At 36.7% G+C, this 21,662-nt stretch overlaps 1 protein-coding gene across 1 annotated transcript in view; it reads right to left on the bottom strand.

Annotated features, from left to right (window-relative positions):
- The window catches only part of r3hcc1l (R3H domain and coiled-coil containing 1-like), a 67,923-nt gene extending 52,330 nt beyond the window's left edge, over window positions 1-15,593 (bottom strand). The window contains exon 1 of the mRNA XM_028795664.2: window positions 15,512-15,593. The gene's annotated coding sequence lies outside the window, so the exon portion shown is untranslated. The remainder of the gene's footprint in view (window positions 1-15,511) is intronic.
- Window positions 15,594-21,662: the final 6,069 nt, after the last annotated feature.

The raw sequence follows: 21,662 nt of genomic DNA, 5'->3' as shown, positions 1-21,662 counted from the left end.
ATACATGAGCTCATTTCTTGTTAGAAAATACGGTCATCACTTCATAGCTGAGACCAATAAAATTGCAAGACTAAGTCAAATGTAAAAATATGTATTATGTATATTATATTATTATATGTATTATGTATATTATATATATATATATATTTTTTTTCCTGTATTATTCTGTATGTATTGTGTATGTTACATGTATTGCAATGCACATGAATATCTGACTTGTGGATTATCTATCCAATTATTTTCAGAAGCTACTTTTCAATTATAGTGTTGCATTAGGCAAATAGCAGGAAGCAGACACATTTGGGATACCAAACAAAAAGAGTCTTATCCAAGTGCACAACCACATTTATTCATACTGGAACTATTTTAAGCCAATTACTTAAACCAATAAACAAATCTTTAAATTGGGCAAGATATCCAAATAGATTAACTTCACACAGGCCAGGCTGAAACCTATGCCAAGTCTTTGAAGATGTGAGACTGCAAAACTAATTATGATAAATTGTGACATATCTTTTTATATTTCATAAAATTAATTTATTCTATAGAAAACAACTGTTTTACATGATCACTGAAATGTGCAATTACATATTTTAGTCAGACATAAACTGGTGTTTATTTTCTGTAGTGTCATTCAAAGTAAAAACTATATCAATGTCCTGTAAAATACAACTACTCATCTCATTGAACAAAATGAAGAAGTGAATTTGACATATTACATTTTTGTTTATTAACATTTTGTAACTGAGTAATATTCAAAAATAACTAGGAGAATAGAATGTAGCTACATGTTTTAATAGAGTACATACAATACATGCTACTAGCATTTTACAATATACTGGACTTACAAACAAGGCTCAAATAGATGTATGGTGACTGAAAGAGCTTCTATAGATGCTAGATTCCAACTCATTAAGTAAAACTTTTATTTTTTGGATGATTATTAGTTGTGGGTTATGGATGTGTTAAAATTGTTGGCGGCAATAAACCATGATGGATAACAAACTCTGTCTCTCTCTATCTCTCTCTCTCTCTCTGCTCCTGACAGAGGGGGTGTGAGCTACCGCCCTCAACAGCTTTGTGCCGCGGTGCTTCGCATACTTAAAAGCCAAACAGCCCTATTGATTTGTTTGCTTTTCTCTATCTCTCTGACATAATCTGCTCCTGATGCGCACTCCTTTGAAGAGGAAGATATGTTTGCATTCTTTTAATTGTGAGACGGAACTGTCATCTCTGTCTTGTCATGGAGCACAGTTTAAACTTTGAAAAGAGACAAATGTTTGTTTGAAGTGTTTGAATAACGTTCCTGTCTCTCTACAACCTCCTGTGTTTCTGCGCAAATCTGTGACCCAAGCATGACAATATAAAAATAACCATATAAACATATGGTTTCTACTTCGCGGATTTTCTTATTTCGCGGGTGGCTCTGGAACGCAACCCCCGCGATGGAAGAGGGATTACTGTAAACTATTATAATCTGCAGATAACACAGCCAGCCTAAGATTGGTTATGATGTAACATATGCAGCCCGGAGGTGGTTTATGGTGTTAAATACTGTAAATACAGAGGATATTTTAGTCACTGTGTGCATCAGGGACGTGTGGTCGGGGGAGGTAGGTGAGGCTCTCATCATGAAAAGTAAAAAAACTAACAATGATAACATAAAATAAATTTGTCCACTGGTCTGTGCTATAAATTTGTTTTCTGTATGATTCCAATTATTTTGATCAATTTTACAGTCAAAATCACTGAATGTGTGCATTTCCGGTTCAAATACTGGGAAGTACAACAAGCTCAGCATCACCTCGGACTCCGCTATCCCTCACGCACTGGGTTGATGTATGCAACTGGCATGTGCCTGTTGCTGTCTCTCTGTATGTCGCCAATATAACATTTGCAGACATGTTTATCATATACCTTGACTTTCCACATTCTGGCTAATATCTTTAATGAATATGTGTGACATATTTAGTTTTGCTGATTGGACATAAAACCGCAGTGAAAAGGCACAGGTTGAGGCAGACAATACTGTGGTGCACTGAAGAGGGCACATGTGAGCACAACAGGTGCTTGTTGCTGCTGTTCTTCTACACTGAGGCTCTAGGCGTCAATAAGTTAGCGATATGAGAAAGTCAAGTACACTGCAGCAGTCCGCCTTTTATTTTTTTGTTCCGACTGACTGCCAAAATGGAAGATTAAGATTTTTAAAACTAAAGGAAAATAAGGAGGACTTTTACAAGAAAGTGACAGAGATTTTCAAGGAGAAGGATAGGCGCATGGACTTCGTTTACAAATGACCATAAACGGTTTTCAATTTTATAAAAAATGGGATCTAAGAAAAAAACCAATCCAATATTTAAAAAAAAAAATTTTGACCTTAAATAAAATATTCTTGTTTTTCCTGTTATCCTCCTGTTGAACAGTCTTTATTAAAATTGATTAAAGCATCAGAATTAAAAGCTTTTAAAAACAATTAAAATTTCAAGTTCAAAATTGAAATCTGTTTTTTTTTTTTTGTACACCACTCTATACTTGTGAACTTGCAATGGTAAATTTAGAACACATGGAGGGTGCAGAGCAAACGCGCTCTCTCCGCTCCTTCTCACCGCTATAAATGTTATGTTCTTTCTTAGCCAAATATGTACCTTACCTATCTGTGTGCGAAGAATGCTGATGAGACATGAAACATAACCAGTAGTCAATGTGCATGCTGTCAATTGAATAGTGAATACGCTACTCCTTTGGGTTCACATATTTGTAAATCTGACTCTGAAAGAGTCAGTGCCTCACCAGTCAGGAACCTCACTGCACATCACTGGTGTGCATAAAGGTCTAAAGGACTCTCTTCCTTTTCCACTCATTTCTAGATAAGTTCAGTCATTGTTTGAGTTCCTTACTTGCATTTCTTACTTTTACGGTTACAAAAATCCTTTAACTGACATTGTGCGACTACACAAGAAGTAAGTTTGTTTTACATAGTAGGGATGTCATGACACCGGTATTTCTATACTAACTTGACACTAAAGTTCCAAAAACATAACAATATAACTACGAAACAGAAGCACTACCACTGTGCCACCTACATAGCATTAAACGGATTTAAAAATATAGACAAAACATTACAGTGGAACCTCGGGTCACGACCGTAATCCATTCCAAAACTCTGGTCGCAACCCGAAGCAATTTCCCCCTATAGGATTGTATGTAAATACAATTAATCCGTTCCGGATTGTACGAGCTGAATGTAAATATATAATTATATCATAGAATGCACAGTGCAATAGTAAACTAAATGTAAAAACATTGAATAACACTGAGAAAAACCTTGAACAGAGAAAACTAACATTGCAAGAGTTCACGCTAATAGCCTTACGAACCGATCACTGTAAACACTTTTTTTTAATGAGTTTTAAACACAGGGAAAAAAAGAAACATTTGAACAAATCCGAACTTTATTAAAAACCAACCATAAACAACCAAGAAAGTAACATTGCAGGAATTCACGCTAATAGCCTTACGAACCGATTGCTGTAAACACTTTTTTTTTTAATGAGTTTTAAGCACAGGGAAAAAAATGAACATTTGAAAAATCCGTAATTTATACAAAAACTAACCATAAACAACCAAGAAACCTAACCTTGCATGAGTCGAGTTCTGGAATGAAGGAAGTGAGGAGGAACTGGGTGGAGAGGAGATTACAGTTTTGAGGTAAAGTCCCTCTGCATGATGCACGTCTGACAGAGAACAATGTACTGTACAGGTACAGGGAGAGACTGAACATGTGCGTAAATCACCAGCGCGCACAAACCGGAAGGGAAATGAAATAGAGCACAAAGAGTTCACAGCGAATGCACAGGGAGAGACTGAACACATGTGGAAATCATTGGCGCATACAAACCGGAAGGGAAACTGGCTTCTTCTTCACCCGAGTGTGTGGTCGTGAACAGATGCAAAAGTTTGGCGAACTTTTTGGTCGTAACCCGATTTGTACGTGTTCCAAGACGTTCATGACCCGAGGTTCCACTGTACTAGTATTTATAATGGCTATTACTGCTTGAAATTACTGATTTTTAATTTATCATTCACACAAGACTACAAAGCCCCTTTTTGAGCAGCAATTCCTTCAGTGCCCTAATTGTAAACTTCCTTAGCTTATTCTTAATTATGTTTTCATGCTAATTGGCTATTAGAGAAACATCTGCAATTGCTTTTGCATCATTGAAACCTGTTATTCTGTTCACTTGGATTGCAAGGTACTGGCATTCACAAAGTTCATTTCTAGTTTCAAAAATGGCTCTAACGAAATGGCTTTCTCAAGACACATGTTAATATATTGGTTTTGTTTTTGTAGAGTGAAGGCTCTTGTATTTGCCAGGTTGCCAAAAAATGAAGACTTGTGTCTAGTACTGTTTTAACAGCTGAAGGAAAACTGGATCCAGCCAGAACAGAAAAAGAAGGGAAAGGTCCAGATGGGCAATTGCATAAGAGTATTAGGACAACAGAGTCTGTAGCTTGAGAAACAAATGCCTTTCAGGTTCTCAGTTGTCTTCTTCACTAAATATCAGTTTCATCTGCAACAGAGAAAAAATCACTCCAGGATGCTGAGCATAATACACTTTTGTTGTCATCTTCTGTCCAATGTCTGTATTCTTTTGCCCATTTTAACTTTTTCAGTTGCCAATTTCAAATACGGCTTTTTCTCTGAAACTTTGCCTCTAAGGCCAACATTCCAAAACCAACCAATCAAAATTTTGAGATCCTGCTCTGATGAACTAGTTATATTCCTTTTTTTTTTTTCTCACTCTGACACCATCCATGGTGAAACTGACTCGTTCTTCTCTAAACTAACCCATTTTAAACTCTTGGATGATGATGCCTCTACTCTAGATGCCCCTATTATCGTAGTTAAAATTAAAAAGACTTTATATTCTATGTAATCGGCAAAGTTGCTGGGGCTAGATGGGTTTCAGTGTTTTGGAAGCTTTGAATGCTAAGCTGCCATTTCCACCACTCAAACAAATGATTCTGTTAAAGCTGCCATGACCACCCTTTAGTTAAAACAAGGTCAACATCCAACAGATTGTTCAAGGTATGGTTCAAAACCTTTAAAGCATAATAAAGCAGAACTGCTTGCTAAGATTTTGGCATGTCATCTTCAATTTGTAATTTCTAAGTTAACTCACCCCAACCAGACTAATTTTATTTGTACTAACCAGGCGTCTTCCCCATATTATCGATGAAGCACCCAAAATTCCTCAGGTAACAGTTTGTTCTCCATACAGGCTGAATAAGCATTCAACCAAATGAATAGGTCATTTCATCACCTGTTCATGTATTAGATGGAATTTGGGGAAGCATATGTTAATATGGTCAGGGCAGAATGCTTGATTTATCTATTCCACTATTGTGCTCAGTAAGTCAATTATAATGCAACCCTAATATTGATTTGGTGCTGGTTGGAACTGTTCCATCTTGGCTCCTCATTGAACCTAAATTGGCCATTCCCAGATCTCTCTTTTTCTAACCTTTTACTTCTCCAAGATTGTAACAGCTTCATATAAAGTGCCCATTAGTTACATTTGCACTTACTATATGGTATAAGATGGAAAAACACTCAAGCACCTGCCCAACACTACATTCTTTAACTACCTTAATCTCACCTTTCATAATTATTGCAAATAGGGGGCAGTTCAATTTATTTCCCAGTCTGGATGTAATGTGGTATCACCATACTTCGCAACATTTCTGACATCTTCAGACAACACAAATATCAATTTCTATGTATAAGTTCTCTATTCTACACCATCCTCTTCCTTTTTCTTTTCTATATTTGTCTCATCCTTTGTCCTCTCACCCACTGTTATTTTCTATTCAGTTTATATCTCCAAGAACAAGGCCCAAACATATGAAAGGCGCAACCATATGAAAAGCCACTCTTAAGTCACTCAATTAGATTGGGAGCGTGACTTTCCGTCTTTCACAGTTCCCGAATGGAAAGCAGTTTTTAAGAATATTATTTTATGAGAAACTCAATCTCCCAATAGCTGGCCAATCAGAACGGCAGCAAACAAAGCAGCCACAGGTTCTTGCAAATAGGTGGAGATGTTTCAACTAAAGCTTCTTGCATGTCCAATCAGTTTGTGAAATCTAAATTAGGCATATATTATTCTGTACGTGCTCCTATCAGCTAGAGTTAAAGAGACAGCAATAGTTTGCAGTCAGCCGATGTACTTGATTTTAATATGACAATGTAAGCAAATTTCAAGTTTTGTATTGTGCAAATTTTTTCACTGTAATATTGTAAAAATCAAGAACAACCGAAGTATATAACAAACATGACTAGAGAATTTAATATAAGAAGCAAACAAATATTGAAATACTCAACTGTATTGCTTTTTCCCCTAACTTTGACAGCATCACATATTTTGCCACAGCATAATCCATTATGAATTTGAAAGAAAGCATATGGCCATTTTATTAACTTTCTAATTCAAACTGTAATATCATGGGGAGCCAGAGACGCCCTTTGGCAATGGCTGAAAAGCAAAAGTCAAAATAAGGTATTGGTCTGGGCCAATTTAGAATTACCAGTTAACAAAAAAACTCTATACCTTCTGAAAAAAACACCTATGCAGATACAGGACGAAGATACAAATTCCACACAGCTGTGAACTCAGGATTTTAACAGTCACCTGGGCCAGCAAACAAGCAGTGCTAACCACTGTGCTGCTTTGCATCTCTTGAAGGAAGCTAACAGAAAATGATAACAGAGCACACAGGATAAGCAACAGGCAATATCCCAAAACAAAAACAAGGAGAAGTAGGTAGGTAGCAGAAGGATACAATCATTAACAGTAAGTAAATAAAAAAATAAAAGTAAATGAACCACCTAACTAATGCTGCCATATTGGATGTTTGGAAGGTGCTGACTAATTGAAATATAGTAGCTTATACTAAAGGGAAATTGTGTTTATTACATTCTAAAATGAAAGCATAATTTGGAGTATTTTGAATAGTACAATGTCATGTTTCACTAAAATATGATTTCACTAACTGTGCTACGTGTCTAAGATGGGCTAAAAATCTATGTAACGAATGCAGACCTTAGCGTTAATGTTTGCAGTGCACTATGCAATGCATATAACCCTTTTATTTACTACCAGTAACGGCGTACAGCACAATAACGTGCAGTGATTACACTTGACTTGTAGTTTTCATACTCTTTCTCTGAACACATAGCATTCGTTTGCTCAGAGGTTGATGCGCTTGCTGCTTCCTGAGCAGCTCTTCTTTTCTCCACCCTAGCGGCCCCCCGCTTCTTCTCTTCTTTCGTTGGCATCTTTTCGCATTGAAACTGATTAAGTCAGTGTTTGTGTTACAATTTCTTAGTACGTTTTCTTTAATTTTTCACTTATGCTGGCATTTAAGTCGTCAATCTGCTTCAAGAATGATTTAAGATATGAAGAGGTAGGGGAAGTGACGGCAAAGGTGGTAGGGAATTACAACGGCGCCCATATGCATGTACCGCATGGCTGCCCTGCTGGCCGCTTCCAAGAGTTGATTATACAATAAAATAAAGAGGAATAACCTTGGAAGTCAGTCATCAACCCGAATGTGGATAGTATACATCACGTAGTATATGTGTATCAAATTCCACGTCAATAGGTTCAAACGGTTTGTGAGCTACAGGTGATTTAAAATCCTGGACAGACAAATGAACAGCCGAGGTAGCATATTAAATATAAAGATTTGGTACGAAATTCGTAAACGCAGTGTTAATGTTTGTGATGTGCCATATTTTGGAATGACAGAGACACAGCAACCAGGCAAACAGAAACATTGAAACACATCCTTTTATTAAGGTGGATTACAATATGTTTGTCTCATATTTTTCCATGACTGTTCTGGGATTGCCGCAGACTTTTTTTTTGTGCATGGCCTTGTTTTATCACAAACTAAGGATCTGTTTATATACTGCTCAAAAAAATAAAGGAACACTTTGAAAACACTTCAGATCTCAATGGGAAAAAACATGCTGGATATCGCTACTGACATGGACTGGGTAATGTGTCAGGAACGAAAGGATGCCACATCGTTTGATGAAAATGAAAATTATCAACCTACAGAGGGCTGAATTCAAAGACACTCCGAAAATCAAAGTGAAAAAATGATGCGGCAGGCTAGTCCATTTTGCTGGAATTTCATTGCAGCAACTCAAAATCCTACTCAGTAGTTTGTATGGCCCCCATGTGCTTGTACAGTATTCATACCTGACAACGTCGGGGCATGCTCCTAATGAGACGACCGATGATGTCCTAGGGGATCTCCTCCCAGATCTGGGGCCTCATGTATAAACGGTGCATACACACAGAAATGTTGCGTACGAATGTTTCCACGCTCAAATCGCGATATATAAAACCTAAACTTGGCGTAAAGCCACGCACATTTCAACGGTAACTCATACCTTGGCGTACGCAATTTCTCCGCTCGGTTTTGCAGACTGGCGGCACCCAGCGTCAAAGCAGTGCTACTGTTCCTGTGTGATCACCCTTTCTTTCTTAGCTCCACATTTCTGACGCGGCTTTATAAACACACTGAAATGAACTGCATATTGTTTATTAGTGTAATGCATCTGATTGTAATTAACCTGTAGCAATATAATGGTCCAGGGAATAGCCATAGTATTCCAAATACCATAACTGCTTTAGCGTTGTTACGCTCACTGCATCTTGTTCTTCTTTTTGCTGCTCCCGTTAAGGGTTGCCACTGCGGATCATCTTTTTCCATATTACTCTCACTGCACCACTCGGAGTATTTATATCACTGTATCCGAGTGTGAATCACAGCAACAGCTGATCGGTAAGAGAATTATCGGTATACAGTTTCAAGTACACACTACCTCAACCACGGCAAAAAGCGTCAAAGCCTTTCCTGTACGGACCTCGCATTTCAGAAACAGTTTCATCCCAAGAACTATAAACGCACTCAATCAGTCCATCAAGTGCTCCTTGTAGAACTGTTTGTACTTATAAGTACAATTACCTCACTGTAAACTTACACTACAGTTATAATATTGCACAACCTGCACTACTTTATAAAGCGCATATGATGACAATATCATTTTTAAGATGAAATGCAGCAAAATATGTTGCTTACAGTATACAGATAAAACTTTAACTTCATTTAAATAATCTGCATTGTTAATAATTAAACATGTGAGGACACGGTGCCGCAGCGTATAGCTAGTTCACGGATAGCTCCTGCCTTGCGCTGTATTATTGCTGGTGCTGACGGAAGTATAGACGGATAGAATAATTAAACATGTACTACAAAGATATTTCAATGTTCCTTAAAAGTTTAGAAGAATCGGCGTTCTAAGCTTACAGATGGCTTAACGTCTATTACAGAGCTGATTGTGTGGCGATTGGGTATTTGGAGAAAGAAAAGTACGTTTGAAAGAGACAGTACTTCTGTAATAAATTATTTCATCGAAGGTCGCACATGGCGCAGCAAGCCTCTTGCGTGAGATATGAACAATCACTGCGCCACCGTGTTCCCATGTTTAATAACATGCTTTCATTGCTATCATCATGAAAATGATATCACGTATACATCTCAGTATTTTAATTATTCAGAGAGCTGTAATATCTTGAATGTAATGGATTCTGTGTCCTGTCGGAGAAAGAGAAAGAACGGAAGCACGTAGTGATTCACACACATAGAGCACATAGAAGATCAAATACAGAACAAAGCATTTAACGTGCTACTTGAGAAACTAGTAAAATAAACGATTTTAAGATGAAGTTTATGATGTTCTACTTTAATGGCAAAATAAACTACATGATTAAAGTGGAAATTTCGAGATTAAAGTTGACATTTCATGCTTTTTTCCCCACTGTGTGCCAATTTTTTTTTGTCTGTACCCTAATAAGTAGACGGTGGGCTACGAGTCGCCTTTTCACGGCGACTTTGATATGTGATTTCTTTTTTATTTCGGGTACTGTGCGACTTTATGAACTTGATCTTTCGAGTTTCTCCGACACTCTGTCACTTGATCAACTTTCTTTTGTTGATTATACCACTCTTTAAACCAACAAATAGTAGGTTTTTCCTTTGCCTTCACTTGGTATTCGCTGAAATTCTTATATTTTCCCCCGTGCTTTTCCCATTGTCTTTTCACAGAAGGCTATTTATATTGATTTGCATATTCCAAGAGGCGTAATTCTGGGAGGAGTTAGGGCGGGACAGAAGGCGCGTGCACGTGCGTTACTTTTCATGCTGATCGGGATTTATGTAGTGGAAGAACGTGAAATTTTGCGTGCGCACAGATTCCTGCATCTGGATTTTTCTGTGCATACACACAATCCCGCTTTTGTGCTTACGCCATGTTATACTGTGAGTTCTACGCACGGCGTTATACATGAGGCCCCTGGTCCAGGACATCACTGAGCTCCTGGACAGTCTGAGGTGCAACCCGGTGGCGTCAGATGGTCCGAAACATAATGTCCCAGAGGTGTTCTATTGGATTTAGGTCAGGCAAGAGGGGGGGGGTCAATCATTAGTATCAATTCCTTCATCCTCCAGAAACTGCCTGCATACTCTCGCCACATGAGGCCACGCACTGTCGTGCACCAGGAGGAACCCAGGACACACAGGATTTCATCCCGATACCTAATGGCAGTCAAGGTGCCGTTGTCTAGCCTGTAGAGGTCTGTGTGTCCCTCCCTGTTCAACTCTCCTACAGTAACTGCCCATCTCCTGGAATCTCCTCCATGCCCTTGAGACTGTACTGGGAGACAGCAAACCTTCTGGCAATGGCACGTATTGATGTGATATCCTGGCCAAGTTGGACTACCTGTGCAACCTCTGTAGGGTCCAGGTATCGCCTCATGCTACCAGTAGTGACACTGACCATAACCAAATGCAAAAGTAGTGAAAAAACAGAAAAGATGAGGAAGGAAAAATGTATGTGGCCTCCACCTGTTAAACCATTCCTGCTTTGGTGGTCATCTCATTGTTGCCCCTGTAGTGCACCTGTTGTTAATTTCATTAACACCAAAGCAGCTGAAACTGATTAACAACCCCCTCTGCTACTTAACTGACCAGATCGAGATCCCAGACGTTTCATTGACTTGATGCTATACTCTGATTATAAAGTGTTCCTTTAATTATTTTGAGCAGTTTATATAAAGGTAATAACAGTTTCTGGTCATCAGCTAATTATGTGAACTTGATTACCAGCACCTTGTTCTAATTACTTTACTAACTGAGAAAACCGTAATTTATCTAAAATCAAAAGAAAATCAAATCAATTTTGTCACATACAAATTATACATACTGTACAATATGTGCTGAAATGTTTAGTTGCTCAATTCTAAGGATTGTGCCTTTAACAATAACATAAAAGGACAATAACAAATGTATTTAAAAATATCAAAAATCAATATTAAAATAATTTTAAGTATGTGATAAATAATAAATAACTAAATAAACAACTTAAATAACTTAATGTAAGACAGTTAACAATGGGGCATTGTGTAGTCCTAGACTTTCCTTATTCAAAATGCATATGGACCGTGGAAAAATTCTCTTCCTCTGTCTCTCTAAAGTGGACTTTAGGAAGCAGCAGTGTTTACCTAACCATGGTACAGAAAAGAGGGTGTTGCTGGAAAAGGAAAATTGTTAATTTCCTTTGCCCAGGTTCAACATCACTTGGTGTAACTGCCCTTGAAGTTTAGATGTTCACAACCAGAGATCTGTTTGGCTGACTGCACCATTCTCTGCAGAGCCTAGTGGGCCAGCTGTGTGCTGTTCCCAAACCAGGCAGTAATACTTCCTGTCAGAATACTTTTACTGGTGGATTTGTAGAAGTGGTTTAATAATTCGGTTGCCAGCTTGATATCCCTAAGGCATCTGAAGTGGTAAAGATGTTAGTGTGCCTTCTTTACTAAGATTTTGCTGTGTTTGGACCAGGTTAGGTCCTCTTTGATGTGGACACAAATCTTAGTTTGAATTAGATCAGCATTGGAAATAATCAGGGGCAAAGGGCAAAACTGCCCCCAAACTAAATAAATGTGCCTCATAATACAAAAGGGCACAAAATGTCCCCGAAATTTAAAGTTAATATTTGTAATAAAATAATATGTATTACTCTTGCTATCACACTAAAATTTGTCTTTAACACTCTGATTCCTGTGTGCTTTTTTACTGCTTATAACCTCATTCATTAATAAAATGGAGCACTTTGTTGTACAACTGGCTACTGACCATTAAAAGGGCCAATCAAAATACAGCCGTTACTTTGGCTTCCTGGTATACTGATTATTAATAAGATTATTTACTAATGAACATGTTGCCTATAATTAGTTTATGCCTTTTGGTGTTATTTTCCCAGGCATTTTCTCTGCTCATTGATAGGTTGCATTACTAGATTACAATTAAATGAGCAAACACCATGGAAATGGGTTAATTAAAAGGAAAATGACAAAAAAGTAAATAAAGGATAGGTTTTGAATTTTTCAAGTTATTTCTTCACAATCATGGTATACATTCATTTCTCACATAAAATTGTGTTCTAAAGTGAAGTGTTTCTAATAAATTTCAAAAATACCTTGTCTATCCTTGCAGCTTAACATGGGACTTTAGGGTACAGTTGTCCATGGATAGAAAAAGCCTTAAAACTTAACAATAAATTACACTTATATTGCAAACCAGCACATCCATGTCTTTTAAAGGAGACAAAAGAAGAAAGCAAAGCAGTGTTGTAATGTTCAGCCATTTTAAAAGAAGACCGACAGTGTGCTTCACTTTGTCCTCCTCCGTGGCACCCTGTCAGCCCCATGGGTACAGATAAACCTCTGAAAGTAATTACCAAGTGCCATTACCGGCATAGAATGTTGATGTCCAGACATGAATCGCAACCTTGATTCTGTAAACAACTGGACAATAATTGAAAAAGTCACACGTTACAATCGCTTAAACGCTTTTACTAAATGAAAGTTTATTTCATTATTTCACAAATATACGCTGCTGCTGGATTGATAATGGATGTGTATGCTACAGTGAGAAAGAATATTGCAAAGGCCTGTAGCATGCAATAAAAAATAAACCAACATTACAGGCAGTGCATGAAGTGGAATCAGATTAATAGCGGCATTCCGGGTTGTTGGCGTCTTGGTCGCCCTTGCCATGTGTTACTAATTTTACTTGACATTTAAGAACAACAGAGATCGGAGCATCTGGACATCAGTACATGATATCGAAGACCTGTTCCCACATCCCCCTTTCAGACCAGAGTGTTAGGTGCCAGCACTGATAAGACCAATTCAAGGCTAGCTATACATCCATCCATGAGGGTAGGATCACAGGCAAGGCACAAGACAGGACCAATCCCTGGACACTGTCAGTCCATTGCAGGGTTGACACACACAGGCTAGGGTCAATTTAGCAATGACTAGCAATGAAATCTGTGACACTTCAATGTCTATCACACTCCCTACCTTTTTCAGGGAAACACTGGCAGCTCTTTTAAAAATCTAAGGCTTTTATTAAAAATATGGCATATAATCAATTTAGTCCATATTTATTGTTATTTGTACAGAGTACAATGAAACTATTGTGTGCTCTTTTCACTACACTGCCACTTGGTATGAATCTCAGTAGGTTATGTAAACTAACAAGACAGAAAGTAAAGCTCAAAAAGTCAGCAGAGTCATGGAAAAAATAATTGTGTGATTTGTGTGTACACCCATCTATTGTTACAAGCTAGGCTGGAACATAACCACTGAAGAAATAGAACTGCAGAAGCAAAAGTAGGATATTAAGCATAATATACCTTGATGAAAAGGGGGGTGGGGACTGTCATAACTCACTCATTGTGGCAGCTGTGAGCAGACAAGCCAACAGGAACTTCCCACCTGCAACTTTATTCTTCTCTTCCCTACTAGTAACTGTATCTTAAGTGATTATTTAAGGCACACAAAGGCTGAAAAGCAAATATGGCAGTTCCAGTGTTCTACGTTTTTAATGTGAAGTTAATGATTAGCTAGTATGCATGTACTGTATATACATGCAATTAACGTGGTGCAGAAGCATATCCTGGTATCATCAGGGCTAAAACAAGAACAAAATGTGGACAGAATGCCAATTCTTCACACCCATACTCACTTGTACTGAGCCAAACCAGAGTTCACAATCAACCTTATAAATACTGTATACAGTATGTGGGAAGAACTTAAATTACCTAAGGGGAAAAAAAAAAACACTGTGCAGAAGTGAAGAATCTGAAAACTCCATATATTCAGTGAGTAGCTTGGAGTGCGAACATCAATGAAAGTCCCCCGAGCTACTAAGCCTAAATACTAACCAGTGCTTTATCATGCCACTCCTACTGAATATGCAATTATCTAAAAATCTGCAAAAAATGTACATTTATATTTTTACTTGACATTAAATAACAATATAAAATAACAAGCTATACATTAAATATGGAATATAATAAAACATAGGAACACCCAACAGTCCTGAGAAAGCTCCAGCTCTCTGTAATACTGAAATGGTAATGAGGCTTCAGATAAACGGTGGATGAAATTACAGAGCCACTAAGGCTACAGTTTAGTGAATGGTTTAAAGTACATTCAAGTGAACAAAAACATGAAAACTAAAATTAAATGTTATATATTTGCTGCATAAAAATCTGATACATATTTTTTCCAGTAAAATACCACTCTGCCTATGGATTTCCAGGCAAGGACTTTATTTTTAGCATCTTCATTTTTTCATTAACAAAAATCTATTGCTACATCAATAAATACGCCTTCTACTCTTTCACATCCTGGCATCGACATCAACAATCACAACTACTCGTATATACTGCTGTATAATTTATTGTGAACACGTTAAGCCATCTATGCATGTCAAGGGGGCTTAACTCTACCGATTTTTAGATGATAAAGGTTAAGTTATAAACTGAAATTCACACTGACACTAGTGCACTCTTCTTAAAATCCGAACCACTGACAAAATTACGTAATTTGTTGATCCATAATAAAGTTTAACACAGCATCGGGTGAGATCGAAGACGCTGACAAAAACCACATACTGTATATGTGATGTGAAAAGCTGATGATCTAAAACTATGACCGTTTTTTTTTTTTTGCATTACTTAACTTATAACCAGCTAGGCTGAAAACTTCGAATGTATGTACAGTAGATATTAGACCAATTATTTTGTTTGCAATAGAACGTACAGAACGGTCTCAATGAATAAAAAAACATGAAAACAAAGTACTTTACTCTGTAAATAAGCTCCTGGAAAAATAAGTTTCAAATATCAATTTCATTACATAACGTGAAAGCCACAAGTCTTGTACCATATATGCGACAATAAAGCAAAAAATAATTTAAAAAATTAAAGCATACAGGACGTACAATGGCAAAATATTTTACGATAAATGTAGGCATGTCAATATTAAGAAATACGAAAAAATACTAAAGTTGTTTTTAAGAATACCTGGTTTGTTTTGGTTAATATCTGAGACCCCGACCTACTCCTGAGCGCGACAAACAGAGAAGGTTTGGGCTCGTCGATGTTTGTTGACGTCACAGAATACTAAGCACCTGAGGGATCTTGGGACTCGTAGTTTTTTTCTGATCTGCATTTCTGAGTCGTTCCCCAAAGTGTTGAAGATGTACACGCAGGTTCAAGAGACTAAGTTGATGTCTAGTGATTATATATAAACAATTTTAGTCTTTGTTTGGATTCTTATTACTGACTTATAAATATGACATATCATTGTCATATTTACTCATCACATCTTGCCTGAAGAAGGGGCCTGAGTTGCCTCGAAAGCTTGCATATTGTAATCTTTTTAGTTAGCCAATAAAAGGTGTCATTTTGCTTGGCTTTTCTCTACTCATCAATACTAGAGAGTTGTTTGCCAATTTACCACAGATTTAACAAAAGATGATACTTCAAAATTAATATTCTATATACGATATAACCAAAATAAGTTTAACAAGCTGTGAAATGCAGATTTTATCAAAATAATTTGAAAATCCTTTAAAACTTCTAAAGTATAGGAAAAAACGTCTTGGGTACTGAAGAATTTTATGGTGGATTTTTAATGATCAATGATAAAAAAAAAAAAAAAAGAATATTATATAATGGTTATGTGAAACAGTCATTCCAATTAATTTAACAAAGCATAAAACACATTACATTTCATTATATTAGAAGAGATGTTGTTTTACTGTATATCCAAGACAATGTTGGAGAATTAATACTGTAGAAATATGAGAAATTGTCAATACATAATGTGCTGATATACCATTATATGGAACCTGTGTTACTACAGATTTGACATAGCAAATGAAAATGCTAACACAACACTTCCAAAGCCAGTTAAATCCATTCACACAGGTCACAGAAGAGTGTATCCTGGCAGCACTGAGAACAAGGCAAAAACAACTCTGGTCAGGGTGCCAGTCTATAGCGGGGCCCTGCACAGAGGTCAATTTGCAATTTCCAAATAACATAATCTGCATGTCTTTAGGGATGTGGGAGGAGTGCAAGAGGAAAACCCACAGAGACACAGGAAGAACATGCTAACTCTACTTGGACAATGTCCAGAGTCAGGAATCAAACACAGGATGCTGAATCTGTCAGGCAATATTGAAATCCACTTTGTCACCCTAATCTAGTGTTGCCCAAACTAAATAAACAGTTAATATTAAAAAGCTGCATGTCCTTACTGAAATTTTAGAATGTGTTCAGGGTAAATTGAAATCAAGAAAAATCTGACTTGTTTCTAAGTGCTGCTTATTAAAAATATTTAAATGAAAAACAAATACTTCATTCCTAGAAAAATTAATTTCTTGAGTACATCTTTCAGAAAATGACCTAGTGTGTTTGAAAAGTGCAGAAAGAGAATGAAGGGATCACCATGCAAAAACTTATAAAATAAAACAAAAAATATGGATCTGGCACTGTAATAGAGAGGACCAGACATAAAAAAAAATGTGTGTGTCTGTCAGTGTAGCTTAAAATTGGGAGTTTCAGAGTGGAGACAGTCATTTTTGAAGCTGTGTCTCCCAACATCACAGAGCATACAATTATGTCCTAATTAACACCTCACTAACTGTAGGATATGGCAGATTTAGGTATATTTAATGTTTTGGAAATTTAGTTAGAAAAGGTCAGCCAGGGGTATCAAGTGCTATGTTGCTTTCATTAATCAACACTCTATTGATACTTTTATGCAGTATAAATGCTTTTGTTCTAAAGAATGAAAGACCCAAATTTAACTATTGTGCAGTAAGGGTACACAGCAATGAGAGCACACATAGATAGATAGATAGATAGATAGATAGATAGATAGATAGATAGATAGATAGATAGATAGATAGATAGATAGATAGATAGATAGATAGATAGATAGATAGATAGATAGATAGATAGATAGATAGATAGATAGATAGATAGATAGATAGATAAAATGAACATGCCACAATCTGTGAATGAATATAACATTTTCATACCCGCTTAATTCATGCTTGTGTGCTGGTTGAAACCTATCCTAGCAGTGCTGAGTGCAATGCAGAAACCAAACCAACGTAGACCAGAACTTTTTAAAAATATGGCAAGAATTCATTAATACTATTTTAGAATATGCATGATGGGCCTGTCATTGACTCTCTAATATTAATTATCTCGTAAAAAATATAGAGGAATTTTGTTTTCTATTTTCCCTGAGTCTCTTTTATTTTTCTCTTTCTTGGGCATTGGGTGAGTATTGAGTATTTTATGCTAATTTTATGCCTTTTTCTGCTGTTGTTTTATAATAGTATTTTCATTTTTCTTTTGCTTTCATGGAAATGAATTTGAAGTAAATGGTTGTATCTGGCATGTTAATATAATGTTTGATCTTTTGGAATGCAACTGTAATGTTCTTGTTTTGAAAAATAAAATAATAAAAATAAAAAAGAAACTAAGCCAAAGTAGAGCAGACACTGACTCAGTAGTAATTAATAGGCTTGGTGGGCAGTGATCCTGGGATGGAGCTTAAGGTTGCATCAAAAGAAATTCTCATTTATGTTTCTTTTAAGAATCAGCTTTTGGCACATGAAATTCTCCTAAAATTCCTCAGGAGAAATAGCTTTAGACAATGAGATGCAACTAAGGTAAAAGTATTCAAAATTGAGAAATTAGTTTGAAACGCATGTTAGGTTTTATGAGATCTCTTTCTGGTTTTGTTTTAATCTCCTTCAAGACTTAGTATTTTTGCCTTTATCCAAAGTGGCTTACAGCATGTAAGATATGATGTGAAGGGACATGCACACAGTTACATGATGTCAGCATGGAGGGCCCTAACTGGCTCCTCACTCCTGATGTCACACTTCCCCCTCCCTTTGGCCTGCAGCCCCTGTCTTCGATAAGCAAGAATATATTGCTCCTGCAAGCGAACTATGATTCTTAGCACAATAAGAGAAGTCACAAAATCAACCAGAATGTTCAAGCAAATTATGGAAAAAAATCAGATCTAAATCCTTTAAGTAGTTCTCTCGTTCACTAGCTAAGAGGAGGTAAGGAATACCCTGAGGCTGGCGTGTGAGTGAGGAGGGCCTTGCCCCCCCTCCCCTCAGCCTACTGCATGCCTCTCAGATTCACACAAATAAATCGGTACCGCAAGCGAACTATGATACATAGAGGAATGAGAGAAGTCACAAAACAACAGGAATATTCAAGCAAATTAAAGAAAAAAAACTGATCTAAATCTGTTAAGTAGCTCTCTTGTGAAAAGCGGACAGACATACAGACAGACAGGCATTGGATTTTATATATATATATACTAGCTGTGTAAGCCAGTGCTGTAAAAAGGCTTGGGGTCCTAGAAACTATTGAAATTGTCAGAAAAAAAACTGAAATGTAGAGATGTCAGATAATTGAAAGGTACTGCTCTGGGCATCTCTCTCCTAGAAGGATTTGTTTGCCAATTTGCCAATGTTAGCATCCCTAAATACAAAGAGGACTATTCCATTTATGTTAGGTAGAATGCCCAGAGGGGACTGGGCGGTCTCATGGCCTGGAACCCCAGCAGATTTTATTTTTTTCTCCAGCCGTCTAAAGTTTTTTTTTGTTTTATCTGTCCTCCCTGGCCATCGGACCTTACTCTTATTCTATGTTAATTAATGTTGTCTTATTTTAATTTCTTACTTTGTCTTTTATTCTTCTTTTCTTCATTATGTAAAGCACTTTGAGCTACTTTTTTTGTATGAAAATGTGCTATATAAATAAATATTGTTGTTGTTGTTGTTGTCTAAGCGACTTTGTCTTTCTTCTGCGGTTTCATTTTGCTAACGTGCTGACCTCGCTTGTGTATTAGCGGCTAAGTAAGGTTTCTGTTTCCTTGGAGGTGGAGCCCTTACACCGACTCAACCTCTCACTTCTGGGCCGGACAGACACACACACTTCAATGCCTAGATGTTTATATATAACATTGGGATGTAATCTACTGTATATTCTACAGTTTCTTAGTGAATACTGTATATTTTCTTTATATTTGCATGACAGAATACACATCCTCCATTGTGTGCACTTTCAGTTAAATGTTCTGTTGTTATTAATATATTGCAAAACAAAAAGACACCATGATGGGTCTATGATGAAAAACCCCTATCTTTTGATGCATTTCTTATATAGGGTGTGCACAATCACCCTGCTGGCTATTACTTTTGCATGTTAATAGCAGAGCTGAGAGAGCACTGTGGTTTAAATCTAGGTCTAGAAACCTGAGTTTTTTGAAGGTTCACTCTTTACAAAAACTGCACCCGTGGGCAGAGTCAGGTCAGTGTCACAGTCTTCTTCCAGTACAGTGACTTTCATAAGTCATAGTTCTTGCTCTAGTCTGAACACTTTCTTGTTCTTTCTTTAAATCTGCCCCTGCAAGCCCAATAAACAATCACATTCATGAGATTATTTATTTACATCCGTCTATTTTCAACACTTGTAAAATAATAAAGTTCAATAAAATAAAATAAAAATAATGTTTTAAACATTGTCATTTGTGATGAATTATTTTTGTAGAAAAGGCCATTGTGTATGCGGGACAGATATCTATTATAAACATACAGTATCTGTCTCGTAGTTGGCTATAGTCATATTTTTCAGAGTCCTCTTTATTCCCTGGACAGTAAATTCTTAAATCAAATGTTGCAATGTTGTTTGGCATGAAAGTATAGTATTTAGCTTTATTCCTCAAAACTTTGAAATTCTGGGTTCATATTGTGGGCTCAAGCACTTCCCTCTAGGTACAGTGGTCTTCCTTTCACATTCCAAAGGTCTGTATTGGTGACTCTAAATTGGTATGTATGTACAGGATAGGGTGCCATCCAGAGATAGTTTCTGTGTTGGTAATATGAAGTGGAAAAGCCAACAGTTCCCCATCACACTGGTTTCAAAAGTTTATAAATGTATAGTGGCAAAGCAGAAAGAGGTTGTTTCCTTACATGTGTCAGTGCAATTGCTTTCTTTGAGTTATATAGTTCTTAGACTGAGTATCTGTAGATGCCAAGTACTAAAAAATAGATTTATTTTCATCCTGAAAGTAAAAAGACAAGACACACACTCCACATTTGACTTGTATGTATGATAACACATGCTTAATCAAACTCTTATCAGTACTTCCATATTCATAGTTTTGAGTTACTATAGTAATTTACTGTGCATGATGAAATCTCATCATATGGCATAAAACCTGTACTTGGAAACCAAAAAGTGTTTTAATTGATAATTCCATTCATCTCTCTGAGAAACAGCACATTCAAATTTATTTATTTTCCAGGATCAGCTATAAAATCTGAAGACTATTATAGCAGGCAATCAATACATGAACATCAGATTTTTTCTTTTACACAATAGATTTATGGTTATAGCCAACAAAGCATAAATCACATATTCATGCACTAAATTAAAAAGTGATTGATAGCACTTAGAAACACTATGAAATTCCAGTGTTATTAATAGAGTAAATATTTGTAGAAGTGGCAGGTAAGCATATCTAAAACTAATTCTTTTCAATGTTTTATATAACTATTAGTGCTCATTTTGCACTACATGACATGGCCAAATAGAAGAGAATTATTCTCTTGAAACCTTAATAAACTATATGCTAGCTATTATTTAGAGTTTCACATGCTTGTTCTTATTAAATGCAATGGAGATGGGAATGGCTTGACTAATTATTCCTTGAAGAACAGTGCTGAAATAAAAATAGACTGTTGTAGTAATCCTCATAGCTCCAGAGTCCTGCGTTTGCACATTTTCCCTGTGTCAGAATGTTTCTTTTACAAGTACTGTGGTTTCTTTTCATATCCCAGTGAAGTACGCTTTAGGTTAATAGGCAATTTTAAACTGGCCCAGTTTGTGCCAGAGTAGGTGTGCCCCTTGGTGAACTGGTGCTCAACACAAGGGACTGTTCTTGCATTGCAAGCAGTGTTACCGGGATAGATTCTGAGATCTGTAACAATGAGCTGGATCAAGTAGATTTGATTACGCCATTAAAAAAATACTTTTTGATATTCATGCTTGCTAAAATACACAACCATGACAACATACATTCACACTGGGCTAGTTTAGAGTCCCAGAGTAACATATACAGTACTTT

Source organism: Erpetoichthys calabaricus, chromosome 2 (genome assembly GCF_900747795.2).
Source record: "Erpetoichthys calabaricus chromosome 2, fErpCal1.3, whole genome shotgun sequence".
NCBI classification, from domain to species: domain Eukaryota; kingdom Metazoa; phylum Chordata; class Cladistia; order Polypteriformes; family Polypteridae; genus Erpetoichthys; species Erpetoichthys calabaricus.
Note: the sequence above shows the minus strand (reverse complement) of the source record. Positions and strands in the feature narration are given on the sequence as shown.